Source organism: Poecilia mexicana, unplaced genomic scaffold (assembly GCF_051168715.1).
Source record: "Poecilia mexicana isolate PSO_F unplaced genomic scaffold, ASM5116871v1 scaffold_6, whole genome shotgun sequence".
NCBI lineage: Eukaryota > Metazoa > Chordata > Actinopteri > Cyprinodontiformes > Poeciliidae > Poecilia > Poecilia mexicana.
In genome coordinates this window covers 22493255-22506483 of record NW_028263375.1, presented here as the reverse complement: position 1 = coordinate 22506483, position 13229 = coordinate 22493255, and the positions used below count along the sequence as shown (strand labels likewise).

The 13229-nt window shown below is 39.9% G+C and overlaps 1 protein-coding gene across 1 annotated transcript in view; it reads right to left on the bottom strand.

Annotated features, from left to right (window-relative positions):
- Nucleotides 1-13229, bottom strand: part of smpd3 (sphingomyelin phosphodiesterase 3) — a 35133-nt gene that overhangs the window by 18003 nt on the left and 3901 nt on the right. The gene's annotated exons all lie outside the window — the stretch shown is intronic.

Here is a 13229-nt window from a genome sequence, read left to right as displayed (position 1 = left end):
ACATTAGCATGTTGCAGCGCAGTTGATTGATGTTGCATAAAAAGCAAAGCTGCAGTGAGCTCTGCTAGAAACCTGCTGCCTTCCCTGAATCCTGATGTTCCTGCTCCAGAATACAGATACAGATCTGGTTTAACTCAGTCACATGACAGAATTACAATTTGTGCACTCATGTTTTTTATTTGTTTGGTTGAAACACAAAGCTAAATATTCTGTTTTATGATTATTATTATTACTTTCTTTAGATTTTTGTAATGAAGCAGATTAAACCTTGTATTCTCACGTCTGATCAGTTATCTGAATATGTCTTCCTGTTTATGTATATAAATGGTAGATATGTCATAATGCTACTGTATAAAAATGGTTAATAGGTTAAAAAAGAAAAAATAGAAACCTTTTCTAAGAATATTCTGAAAAATCTGTAAATATCAGCTAAAGTTCTTTGCGTGCAAAAACAAATACTGCTGATCACCATTTGATCTGCTCCTTCCCAGGAAATAATGGTACTCCTGACATTCTGTGCAGGATTATAGATGATCTGAGGTGCTGCTGAGGGCATGAAACATTTTTTTTAATCAGCAGTAAGCAATGCAAGCAGAAAGGTTGCTACACTAAAAGTAAAACTGTTTTTTTTTTTTCCAGAGAGGATTTCAGGAAGATAAGCAAAACAGGACGACTAGGGAAAAATAAAATCCAAAGCTTTTCAAGAGTCATTTGCAACTGAAGTCAGTTCATCTCACAAAAAAAAAAAAACAAGCCGGTTCAGTCAGAGACAACAAACGACGCAACTGAGGAGATCATTATTTTTAACACATCCACATCGCTCTTCATACATTTTTCACAACTTCTTCCCGACCTCAATTTCTCCACTCCGCAAGCAGCAGACGTGGAGAGCAACGTCACAACAACAAGACATCACTCTGGATTTAATCAGACACCTTCAACAGCAGCGCTAAGAGTCCTGAAGGAGCGCGAGCGAAGGCAGCGACTCGCAGCTCTGAAGTGTCGGTGGGTGGAAGCAGACTCACGGTGATGAGGAGGAATAAAGGGCTGCAGAGGAGAAAAGGGAAGCTGTGATTGTGGGGTTTGAAGTGCAAAAGGCGTCCGCGTGAAGCAGGTCTGTTTCAAGAGAGATCAAAACAGATCGCTGCTCGGGTTCACATATCAGACGCCGAGCTAAAGACAGGAGCATCTATCCAGGTAAGCTGAACGCAGAATAACAGAGCAAAAAACAAAATCACCGGAGGGCTGCTTGAAAAGCCAAACAACCTACGTTAAGTTCAACAAAAGCTTGTAAAAAAAATCTGCAACAGTCTGGCAATAGTTGAATTTGACTAAGTCAGAAAATGCTATTTTAAATCTACAGATGCTGCATGTAGCTTTAATTTATTCATTTAGTAGAATACCAGTTGACCTACAATAGTGTAAAATAAACAGGAAACCCTAAAACAGCCAGATTGTTTTTCAGACATATATATGTATATATAAATCAATATATATTGATTTTAACAACAATGAAAAAGCCAAATGATAAAAATGAGACAATTAAAACTGAGGAGAAGATATTTATATACTCTGTAAATTGCAATAAAGCAATCCCTTTTTCCAGTGAGGAATAATTAGGAAACCTCCGCATTTCGTTTAAAAATCCCATCAGCAGTGCATTATGAGAACGTCACTACATCTTCAGGGAGGTTTGCCTGATCAGATCTGTAGTTTGGTGCTCCTGACTGTTGAAGTGAGAGCGAACACCGAGGTGAGTCCGAAAGGTTTAACTGAGGCCTTCGGAAAGAAAATGGTCACCAGAGGGAGACAGGCGCCCTCTAGTGGTCACAAACAAAATACTGTCTTTCTTTCAGAGCTTAATATCTTTAAAATAATGACGCAACATTAAGATTTATGCAGCGCAAACCAGCACAGACAGAGCTTAAGGCTTTGAGTCAGTCCATTTTGGTTTGTTCTGCAGTTTCTCAGCTTTTCCAGACATTTTGTTCTTGCTTTGACAACTAACAACGTAACGACAATTTAAGGCTCCAACAATTGACATCGAACAACGACAAGTTTCTCTAACCTTTCATAATTCATTGCTCTTAGTTCTCTTAAATTTGGATCACAGTTACAGTGAATGTAAATATTGTGCACAAATAAAAGGAATTATATTTTAGATTGCAGCACTACCATTAATATTTTTTTTCCCACCGCTCCAACAAAAGTGAAAATATGATTATCTGAAAAATAATTTGAATAAAGAACTAAAATTAACATTTTAGATTGTTTTTACAGCCTGACTGAAAGTGAGATTTATGTCGTCAGTGACCACATGTTGCCCATCGTCGCGCCAACCAACCAGCTCTTTCATAGGTCCTCTCTTAATCGAAGCCTTCAGTACAGCGACAGAAAAATAAAGAAAATGATAAATTGAAAAGGAAAGTTTTGACAGGTCTACATGTGACAGGTTTAGCAGAGATTTTCGACAGCCGAGGACTTGTTGGAGCATTTTTCCTGTCAGCTCTGGAAACATTTTGTCATTTGTGTGGAGCTGTGACAAATCAACAGGTACCACGTTGGTACCGAAGCAAAGGTTTATCCACAAGTGGATGTATTTAGTGTTTAACCCCATATTCAGTCATTTTATTTATTCACATGATTATTGTACATACAGTAAATAGTTCAAATGTTATTACAAATTATTCAGGTTTGACATTTTGCTACGTGGTTGAAGAATTTTGTCTGAACCAATAGTATCTTCTAGCAGTGACAGTCTGCGGGACCCGGCACAGAGGTGTTGGTAAAGCCTGCATACGAATGAACCATTATTACAGTCGCAAAATTAATCAAAAACAGGGGGAAAATAATTAACTTTTTAGATTTTCTCACAAATTTGTCCAATGAGAATACGAGCATGATGATCTGAAATTCTAAAGCCTGATTCGAAAAAAAAAAGAAGCAAAAACACAATCAATCTCTAAGCTCTTTTTCACACAACTTGAAACAACCAAGAAAAAAAGAGGAAACACTCGTAAACGTACAACGTGAGAATGAAGCATCTCAGTTAAACCAAACAAAACTTATGCTTCGTTAACACAACTATTCTCTGATCCACCGTCTCTCAGATTTAAAAACACGCTTCTTTTCTAATGTCTCGTTGACAAAAAAAAAAAAAAAAAGGCATTCTGAATGCGCAAATGCGTCCTACATAACGAGTCAAGAAAACAGGGTTTTCTGTTCTCTGAATTAGCCACAGTGTTGAGGCAGCCTGCAGAAGAGTGGACATTTATTCAGACAAATTGAAGAGAACTGCCAACAACAGGCGATATGTTTTGGCTTGATGTCTGCGAAGAGGCTTTCACAGAAAAACCCTCAGAGCCACAGGAAAGCATTAGCTTAATTAATCTTACTGTAATACCAAACACAAGCCAACTTTTCAGGTTGGAAACACTAAATAAACCCCACAGCCCCAGATTTCCCACTCAACATTTAAGTCTCTAATTCAATTACTCCTCATATAACGAGTGTTTAGGGAATGTGGGTGGCATAATGCAGTACACTCTGTGTTGCCAACAGTATTCACTCATCCATCCATATCATTGAATTCAGACATTCACTCCCCTCATTTCCATTTCCACAAAATCCAGCAGCCTTATGGAAGAACGGGTCACTCAACGGGACGTTGATGAATTTCAGCATGATAGGATGCCACCCGTGCATCAAGTCCAGCCATCAAACATCCTTGTTAACCAATCAATTCTTATTGGTATGAAGTATAAAGTGATTGCCAATGAAGAGTCACGAAACATTTCTTTGGTTTCGTGGAAGTTGCATTTCAAACAGTGCAACTTCCACTGTTTGAAGTTGCACTTTTAATCTGACGAGGCTTAACCTGTGGCTTCAGCAGCTGCATGCTCAAGAGGGATTATTTATACAATTATTTTATTATTTATATGCAGTACAGATGACACATAAGGGAGAAAGGGGCCAGGCTATGCAAATCTAAAGCAACGCTGGAAAGCCCTGCAGGCCTTTCACCTGTAACGTTGTGCTTTGGTTATAATAAACAACTAAAGAAGAAACGTTGCCTTCGGAGAAAGACGAACCAAACTCCTGGGAGCAGATCAGGTATGGTTTCAGGTTTCAGGAACAATGAGAAAAGTGAAAGAGATCCCTTTCTTTTTCCTCCCTCTCCATTCTCAGTCTACGACGGAAAATTACCACTTAGAAAAGTTCATGTTCACACATCCGTTTGTTTACACGCAAAGCTGGATGTAGCTCGAAGATTCAGTTAATCCAGGAACGAGGCTGGTTGGTATCTTGTTGTTTTTTGACATCATTTAAAAACTGGGTTTGTGTGTCATGAATAAAAACTGAACTGTGCTTTAAATTTAGCCGGCAATATAAACGAGTGCCACGGCTAGGCGGCGTCGTAAAATCACTGCCGTTTCCCTCAGAGTAATATTTTATTTTTCAAATTTTGCTTTCACATTTTTAAGACTGAATTTTTTTTTTTTTTTTAACTTCACACGGGAAATGCTTTCATCTTTCCTCTTGTCTAGGTTTGCATTAAGGCAGGAGGAAAGTTAAAAAAACAACTATTGTTTAAATTGGTTCAAATTCATTTAATTCACTCCAAATTAAATTGTAATCAAAATTTAATAAAATACGAGATTCTTTTGGTGCATCTCTCCAACTACATCTCCCATTCCTGCCTGTTCAGTCGCTCCTTTTCTCCTCCAGTGCTGTTCCCTCCATCCACATGCCACACTGTGTATTAATATTTCAGGGGCTTATTCATGCCTCAATAGGTGTGTGTGCACCCTGAAACTGACAAGAGGCCTGCGGGGACGTTTCAGTGTGTGTATATGCGCGCATTCGTGCTTTTAGGGAATGTTGGACAGTAAATATGTGTACAATCCAAGACATAAGGTTGTGTTGACATGGTGCCGAGGCTTTTTAAAGCTCAGAGCTGAGACGGAAAGCCTCATCAGCAAAAAAAAAAAAATCAGTTCCTTTTTTCTCCTCTTCTGCTCAGCATGAGCCAAAAGAACAAGAAGTATAATTAACTGGGTTTCTCATAAAATAATAATAATTAAAAAAAAGAAGAAGAAAAAAAAAAAAAATGAGTCGAGAATGTGGGATGCTGAAAATTTCCAAGACTTCCTCTCGTTACGGAGCGTTGAGACGGAACCGAGCGGAGAAGAGACGAGCCGCGAGAGGAGATTTCACACTCGACGCCAACCGAACCGGGCAAGTCTGAATACAAGAGCTCTGAGCCTGCTGTAAATAATTACTTTAACTTTTATGGTCACATTGGGGATGAACAGAGATTTCACCTCACACACTACTTGCATGCATTTGATTACTTCACTTGAAAATTAAACAGCCAATTTGTTGCCACGAACAACAGGAAGCAGAGCAAAGCTGGGAAAAAGAATATTTTGAACTCTAGCGTTATCTGCATTGTTAACAAAAGATGCCTGCATTAAATATAGTAAATAGTTAACTGCGAACTTTCACGTACATATAACCCTGACCTAAATACATGGTCGGATGGCTTTTTTGGAATTTGTTACTTAAAGTAAACAGCATACCGTAAGACTTCAACATCAAATAAAGTACAGAGTACATTAGCAATTAAAACAACAATTAATGAATTAATAATCAACAAATTCAGAAATTACAATGTCAGAATTGTGATCACATTGCCAGCAGTTCGGGTCTTTTTGCTGGGTTTTCAGCAAAAAAACATTTGGGAATAAATCTCAATAATAACAATAATAATTGACAGAAAGTGAAAATTTCAGATCCTGATCTTTGTGCACTGCAAAGAAAATGGCTGACAGCTCTAGTGGGGGTGGTCAGTGGCCCCCTCAGTCACCAAATACTCCTGACACAAACAGCAAGAAAGTGTCTCAGACTCGGCTTCACTGTGTCTTGTGAAAGTCAAAGTCAAAACCTTGTGTGACCGAAGAGAAGTCGGGAAACCCATAAAACAAATTGAATAAGACCAGGCAGAAATAAAAGCTCCATGTCAGTGGATACATGATCCACTCAAATCTTAATTTAATGAAGACAGACCAAAGAAACATTTAAATCCTGACTGAACTGCAGTTTCTGACTCTTACATGGAAACATGAACCCTCTTTGATTAAATGTTGAAATTTGGCAGATTTTTTTTTTCCCACAATAAAATATGCAAATGAGAGAAACAAAAAAAAAAAGCACTTTCAAGTCTCAAAGCAGTGACCTCCAAACCCCCAGATGCCACCACAAAAACTTGCTGCAAGGCGCTGCTCTAATTGGCTTCATCGAGAGTGTTGCTCAAATGATGCAGATCAGAATGACTGGAGTTAAAAAGGCAAAAAGCTTTTGCAGGAAAAAGGGATTAAATGCTCGAGTTGCTCTAAGAAATGTTCTTTTTGGTTGGTGAACTACGTCCAAACCAACTCTCATGGATTCCATTTTTGTCTTGCCTTCAAGGTCGACACGGTTTTAGTTCTGAATAGTTGACGAAAAAAGAAAATAATTAAAACCTGTTCTACTGTTAAAAGGACTGTGTAGACATCAAGCTCAGTCAGATGACGGTATTATCAAGGTTTCAGACAGAAAAGATTCAGAATCTCTCCTGCAGAAAAATCTTTTTTCCGTCAGACTGACCAACTTTGGTTACAAATTGAAATCCTTCAGGTCACTAAATCTCTGAGGTAAGGTTTTTTCCTACAGTTTTTCGCCATCTGTCGTCTATGTTCAGATCCAATTTGTAGTAATGCATCTAAAACTGTGTATTTACTCACTAGCACATGTGCGACTCCTCAACCATGCACTTAATAGCTTCAAATAATTATAAGAGGGGATAAATGTTGAGACTGGAAAAGCTTTAATTATGGGGTCCAGCTTTGGTGCTCTCTTCCTCTCCATGCTGTGTTTCTCTTTGGGGAAACATTTTTAATTAATATTCTCTCTCTTCCTGTCTTTCTCCCCCCGTCTCTCTCCCGTGTCACAATTCAGATTTATGTTGCTGACCTGCCGCTGCTCTCCAGGTAAACACATCCACGGGGAAATCATCAGAACGCGTGCGCCCCTCGAGTTACATTTCCAACCCACCGGCATCAAACTCCGAACCATAAATTGTTCCTAATTGGAGCGAACTCATCAGGCAGAAATTGCCGGCGATGATCTGGGTTGAGCTTTGACTTGATGTACTCATTTCCCAGATAAATGTCACCAACCCGACTGCCAGATTGAAACGCAGAGCCACAACAATTGCTCAGAGGTCGTTTTAGAAATTCAACCTGCCCGAACCTTGGTTTGTGGTAAGGTCAAGAGAGAGTTCTCCAACTCCAGTCCCCCTAAGCTACCTTTCTCCAAGACAGCTGAGTCAAATTAAGGGCTTGTTGCCAGTTGAATGACTGCTGATGACGAGGGAGTTCAATGATTTGATCCTAGCGTGTTTGAGCAGGAACGCGTCTAAATGTTGCAGGACATTAGCTTTTGAGGAGAAGGAGACCTCCGGGTTAAGAGTGGTTGCATCTTCACTGAATATCTTCTGCTCACTGATTCTCTCTCTTTCTCCTCACAGCTGCACCCTTTTTCCAATCAGCCACCTGTCCTCTCCAGTAATCGATCCCTCCTCATTTTCGTTCACTTCCTGCTGCAGTTTACTGTCGTCTCTGTTCCATGCTGCCCCATGTCATGCATTACTCTGACGTGGCGCACGTCTCACTTATTTTCCTCGTTGTAACTTCTCGACTACCCTCCAGTGGCTATCTGTGCTTGGTTCCTTTAACTAAAACCTTCCAAACCTCTGTGGAGCACGACACAGCCTGCGAATGCAGTCTAACGTCTGCGCCGCTTCCTGAAAAATCAAAGTGATTTCCCCGTTTGTGCCACAACGTCAGACCCAACTGGTCACCGCTGCTCCCCGACGCACTCAGCCGAGACTCAGCTGGCAGCAGCGTGAAAGAGACCTGACCATATTAGACATTAAATATTAAGGCGATCAAGGCAAACGGCTCGGTTTATAAAGGAGAACAATTCTCCCGGTTGTAAAGTTGAGTGAAAGCTTTGGAAAGCCTTTTAAGCTCTAACAGTCCTTCCTAAATGAATTATCAATAAGTGATAAAGATGTTTTTTTTTTATGTGAAGATCCCTGCTGACCAGTCACACTCAGGTTGTTAAACCTGATGTTTCTCTGTTTGTTGTTTATTTTTTTTGCCATGGATGAGTTGCCACCGACTCCTCCACGTCACACCCAGGACCCAAATATGATGTCTTTATGATACTGGACCCATATGACCTCACCAGTTCTGGAAATACTCAAAAAACATGAGGGACTTACAATCTAATACTCATAACAGGTTGTGCACTATGTTCTTGGCTCACCTTAAGGGACTTTTCCAAAACCCCTGCAAAGACCATCCACATCCTAGACGATTTTTAATGCCTTAGTCCAGTTTAAAGGTGATTTTGTCATTTATATAATGAAAATGAAGCAGGAAGGAAGCAAGTCAAAGAATAACCACAATCCATGCAGTTTCAGGTTTAAATTTAGTGAATGTTATTCTAATTTTATAAGCATAGTGTTCACTTAACCAGTGGGTGTATATAATTAATAAGTCGTTTAATTACAATATCATTCAAACAGGCTATGTTCAATAAATTTTCTACGTGATCAGAACTGAAAAAAAGAAAAAAGAAGAGAAATGAATTGTAAGTCACGTGTAGAAATGACACTGATGCGCCACAGCAAACACGGCAAAGCATCAAAGGACAAAAACAAACAAAGGAACAACACTAATGCGTTTCATATGAGAGAACAATCAAGTCATCTGGTGAGTACAAAGACAAACACAGTGTGAACATCAGGTGCCTCAAATGAACTGCATCTAATGAGATGCGTCCCAGCTGGCGGTGAAGTGAGCTGGGGGATCGGCGCGGGAACGAGGGCTTCACCTTGGAAAGTTGCCAAGATGTCTGAAGGATGAAGAATAAAGAGCAGACACATGAAAGCCTGCAGCTGGCCGAGAAACGGGCGGCGGATGAGCGAAGTAATATAAAACCGGAGCTGATCGATGCAGCAGAGATAACATGCAATCAGGACACTGAAGCTGAGAAGTTCTTGCACTAACGATGACTAAGAGGGTTGCATCTAAAAGGACTTTCAGTGTAGCCTGAACAAATAAAAAAGATACAGAGGACTTTTTCTTTTAAAAGAATTTAATTTCAGGAGCTGTCAAGCAGCAAAGCATGAACACAAAGAAAAGAACAAGTAAATTATGTTTTGCTTTCAAATAACGGTATTAATTTAAAACTAGTGTCCGCTGAGACAACATTTCATTTGGTAGACTGAAGCAAGAATATGGTCAGAAATATTTCAAATAAACTTTAATACTTAGACTGGACTGAACGTTTGATCATTTTGTTTTTTTTAAGTTAAAAGATTTTGAACGTGAGCCGGCTTTACACAAAACACCAAGTAACCGCATGAAAATGCATAAAAGTGAATCCTAAAGTTTTCCTGACAAAGAGACAGATTTGCACAGGGGGAAACCTGAAAGCCATGTCCGGAATAAAGCTGTGGATCTGGTTGCAGATTAAAGACGAATTTAGAGGTTTAATATGTCAGTCCTCATGAGGCCGGTTTTGATTTTAGGTTATAGTTGCATCTGTTCACAGTAGCCATATTTACATCCTCTCTCACTTTGAGTGATCAAAAGAATCAGTGAAGCTCACGTTTGGAGCATTGTCCTCACCTCCTCCTGCATTTGATTCTGGAAGTGCAGCAGGAAATTCAGTTTGACACTTACTAACGGTGTGGCTGCCCCTCAGCTCTCTACTGTAGGATTATTGTGACTAGCAACATGTGTTGCCTTCATGTAATGTTACTTTCCTTTTCTGCTTGTACATGCAGAGGCACAATTTACTTATATATTGTTTTGAACTTTCCACACATTTAGTCAAAAAGCGGTGTGGGTTTAGTTATGAGTGCAAAGGTTGATGCCTCTACTTGCGCAGCAAGAACAGAGATGCTTTCTCTTCACCAGCAGCATTGAGCCTTTTTATCAATAATTTCTTCTTTCGCAATAATAATGTTTGAGAAAATTTGTTTTATTGAAAATAAGAATTTCAATAAGATTTGACTGTAATAAAAATCAAAGAAAGAATCCTTTAGGTAGCCATTTCACTCTGATGGATGCTTTGTGAACAGGACATATTAATGTGCAAAACACTAAGTTTAACACTGATAAAAATCCCAGCTTAGCAGAGAAACAATACTTTGAGCGATTGTCGTTAATTTGCCTAAAGTTGCAAATTGTTCCTAAATACCATCAGAGTTGGAAACACGTAGAAGAAACCACCATCGCTTCCCACCAACAATCCTTTTATTTCAAGTGAAGCGCTTATGTGTGTTTACAGTTTTAGAGAGATGTGCCCACGTTGTAGCCAGAAACACAGCTAAATTAGCGAGAAGTATTTTGTTAAACAGAGCTCTTTCTTCCTCAGCAGCTTGCTCTGAGACAACCACCAGCCAGCTGGCGCCCAGCCGACTTGTCAACGAGACCTGGAGTGACCTTACATGCACGGAGGTGGTGAAACAAGAAAGCGAAGGCAGCTTGGAAAGCCGCTGCCGCCGCAGTCAGCAGGGAAACAGGGAAACAGGATGAGGCTGTCAGCGTGCAAGCTGTGATGGAGTGTGGCTTCACAAGATCCGGGGCTTGTAAGGCGTGCTCATACAGGTATTCACCACCCACATCTGGTCACATAATGCCAACCCAGCCCCAGCGGGGACTGGAACTGATCCAGCTTCGCGTTCTGTCAGAGTCGCAGCATGCGACTGATTAATGAACCCGCACACTGTCAAAACGTGGCACTTGCACTCAATAAATGGCATACATGCGGCACCTAGCCTTAGCTTCTGCAGAGATCCAGCACACTGAAAAGCTTTTAACTCTGCGCCGCTCTGTTTTCATCCAGCTGCCATGAGTTTGGTTATTATATAAAGTAACATCGACAGCTGGTAAATGGAAACAGAAAACAACAAATATGTCCAGTTTAGAAATCCCATTGTTGTGCATGGAGCCTGCAGTGCATTAGCAGGCATAGCATAAACCCATTGTGCCTGATGGGCTGGCTTTTATGCATTAGAACTGCTAAGCAGCACATAGTAAAATATACACATGTTCAATGTAGAGATGAGCTAAATGATGCTATAACTCATTACCTAGCATACAACCTTCTGCACATTGTTTGCATGTCTGATAAAGATGCATAAAAAGTATTATTATCTTTTTCAGCAGTAGCATAACATCAGACCAAAACAGTCTAAAAACTCAAACATCCAGTATGAACAAAAACCTCAGAGTAAGAAAAACAAAACAAACAAAAAAAAACAAACAATATTTGTAAAAACTACTGGTGCAGCAACAATCCAAACAATTCCTGAAATAAATGTAACCAAAGCGTTTCTGCTAAGGATGGATCGGCTCCAATTTCCTCAATTTCGTGTGATCTGCGATCAGTGGATACTTGCATGTGAACTTCATCTTTCCTCTGTTTTTTGTCAACGTCCAGAGAGGTCTGAAAGTCAGCCGTTGTCCCTTTCTTATGCTGTGAGAGAGGGTTGATTGATAAACTCTGTTGTGCAAGTTATGTTTGTTTTTAAAATATAAAAAAATGAAGACCGAAGGAACTCGTTTTTAATTTAGCTTTTTAACAGTCTGAACAGCAACGCTCTAAGCTTTTCAATTTCATTTGAGAGCACTTCCTCATGTGCAGCTAAGACAAGTTTCATGGGCATTGGTCAGTGTTTTTCAGTAAAATAAGATTAGAACATTGAACATCGGTCCATTTCTGTTAGCCGCTCCTCAGACGAATGCGCCATGAGAAAGCTGCAACTCCTTGACATTTTAGTATCAAGTCCTTTATTAAAGTGCTAAGTGCGGCAGAGAAAAACCCAAATGTGCAATGCGCACTAATTTATCGGCAAACGTGAAACCCGAAGACCTTGTGAAAATAATGACATGTTTATTTTCGCTTTCACACTGTCGAGAGTCATGCATTAGTAAGGAGGATTCGCTTGATACAATGACAGATGTGCTCTGTGTGTGAATGGATGTGGGCGTTAAAAGTGTATTTTTACACGTCTGCCAAATGCTTCAAAAGAGTGACGGCTTTCAAGCACCAAAATGTTGTCCAACCGCCGCAGCGAACATGCATTCAAATTGTACGTTGAATGAATCTAATAACATCATCATAAAAGGCGTTTCAAACCATAAAGATAAGAAGGAAAGAAAGAGAACGTGGGTTTGAAATGTGCCACTGCACAAGAGTCCTTTGCAACAATGTCGACAATACAGTCAGCCAGCAGGTCATTCCAGCCTCTTCACTTCTCTCTTATGCACTCTTTCACAAATATCACAGATTTAATTACCAGACTAACAAAGTCATGGAAATGGAAAGCATAGTTAAAATAGCAACATAGAGGGATCAGGGTAACAGATTTCCACAGCAGCAGAACCAGAAAATTAGGCTCACTGAGACATTCATATTCAAATTTAGCTCAGTTTTCCTCCAAAAAAAAGAGGAAACGTTCACAGCTAAATCTGTACAGGGAGTTAAAAGACCAACTGCGACTTAAAATGACTCCAGGAAAAGGTAATGAGCGACTCACAGCTGTGTCAAAGCTTCTTTAACAGGAGCACACTCTAAATGTAGACATGCTGTTACCGTTCTGCCTCAATCTCAACTTCTGTCTCTGCTGCAAGTCAAACCGATTCTGAAATTAATTAGAAGCATTGGGGGAAAATTATGAAAAGAATGGCTGCGGAAGGGCAGCTCTGTGCTAAAATGTCCTCTCGACCCAATGCAACTAGTGACACGATTTGATTGAATTACACTTTGCTGTTGTTGCGCCAGAGCTTTCCCATTTTAGGACAATAATGGGATTTCTATGCTATTCTATTCTATTCGAGAAATGCGCCAACATTCAGAAAAAAAAAAAAAAACATATTTTGCCTTATATAATGTAAAATTCTTCCAAATCTTCAGGGAACTTTTGTGCTCTCACACAGAACAAAAATAAACTTATTTTGGAATAAGTAATATGTTACGGCCCCCAGTTTGTGTCTTTGTTCCTCGCCGGGTTCGGAGAGAGACCTTCTGCCTGAGCTGCTGGTTGGCTTGATTTCTGCCTGCTGCTTAAAAGCTGCCACACATGCAGCACAGGCTCCCTCTGCTCC